This window comes from Octopus bimaculoides, chromosome 15 (assembly GCF_001194135.2).
Source record: "Octopus bimaculoides isolate UCB-OBI-ISO-001 chromosome 15, ASM119413v2, whole genome shotgun sequence".
Lineage (NCBI taxonomy): Eukaryota > Metazoa > Mollusca > Cephalopoda > Octopoda > Octopodidae > Octopus > Octopus bimaculoides.
Window position 1 is genome coordinate 30,185,428 of NC_068995.1, and position 1,882 is coordinate 30,187,309.

Here is a 1,882-nt window from a genome sequence, read left to right on the forward strand (position 1 = left end):
GCCTTAAGTCAGTTCTTATGATCAATGTAGATCTAGCTTCGACCATGTGTTTCTTTCATTTCAGTTTTTTTTTCTTTTTTCAGACATAGTGTACCTTAGACTACATCAGGCAATAAGTCTTTCTGCCGTTTAAGATGGTTAAGTATGCTTCGAGGGTTATTTCTTTGTAACTTCTAGCAAGTCGTCGTACGCGACAGACACTTACATATCATATTTAACTTATCGAATCACGAATCATAATTCGTAGGTTAGTCTTAATTATTGCAAAATGATTATAAAAAAAATAAACAAAAAAACTAATGAACAATCTGATCAAGTAAAATTTATTAACACAGTAATTGAGCAGAAGTACATTTATCCACTTGGTCACGTGACTGGACTGTCTGGAGTAGAGGTGGTGATGTAACTATTCGGTTGGCGGGATCTTACGATTTGATGTGTGACTGGTCAGCTAGCTGCCTTAATATTAACAGTTATGTTCCGAGGTGGACAGACAGACACTATTTAAGTTTTAGATGAGTATCAGTGACTAGATCACCAATTATTATCTGGGAGTAATAGATGGTCACGAAAGAGGAAGAGTTAGCTGTCTTAGTTTTCAGGTGACTGGCTAACGGCTTGTCTCTGTCTCTTTCTCTCTCTTTCTTTCTCTCTCACTCTTTCTCAGTATAGCTAATTTGAATAATGATGAAGGTTGTCAAAATGATGTCAATAATTACACGACTCTACTGATCAGAAAGTTGTCTTGGGAGTTAATGACAATGTGACTTGAAAGCTAGATGCTTGCGTGTCAAAGGTCATATAACTGAATACCCCGCAGTCACATGACCGATTGACTATCACATAGTCTCAATATAGTTTCTTTTCACAGTACACGGGAGCCATTGGTTTCTATATTATATTATTATTATTATTATTATTATTATTATTATTATTATTATTAGTAGTAGTAGTAGTAGTAGTAGTAGTAGTAGTAGTAGTAGTTCTTTACTTATAGTCCTTTTGGTTATGTTATTTCCATACAAGATTATATGTGGAAGTAGGTCAAAGGATGTCAATAGATAATAGAATCACAGATATGCACACACATTTGTGTGCTTGAGTTTGTGTTTCGTAAGTATATATATATATACATACCTAATATATATATATATGTATGTGTAAGTGTGTGTGCGTGTGTATGTATGTATATGCCGCGAGGGGGTACACACTCGTTCAGTAGAAAGAGTTCAATACTGATGGCAGAGTTTAATGCGTTTATTCACTACTTATCAGCGATAGAATAATGTTGCTTAAGTTTCCTATGAGAGTATAGCTGAACTCTCAAGGAATTCAAAAACACGCGAACATTCATTCGCCAGAGACAATCTAATATATTGGACAATAATCAGAGCAATTGACGGTCAAATAAATAGAAACGTAAAACGTATGACTCATCAATAAAGTTAAAACGTTGGTGCTTTATTTTACACTTTACCTCAACTAAAATTTGGCGATTGTTGACACTCTGGTATACCTTTAGGCGCGATAAATATTTATATATTGTTATACTTGGAGATAGTCATTTTTGTCAATAAAACATACCCGCTATTGATTTGATCTTCACTTGAGATTTTATTCGTATTATATTTAGCTTATACGTCTGTCAAAGTTCTTTTCGTCACACATTCTGTGACCTCTTCAGTAACTCTCTGTCCCAAGCGTCTCCCCTATTAACTAAAAATAATACTAATAAAACTAAAGTGAAGATTAAAAAAAATAGTGCGTATGTTTAAATGGCAAAAAAATTACCATCCCTCAAGGGTAACAATATGTTTCAACACACGTTTTCACATCAAGAATATTCCAAAACAAATACATAAACGTATATATATATATATAT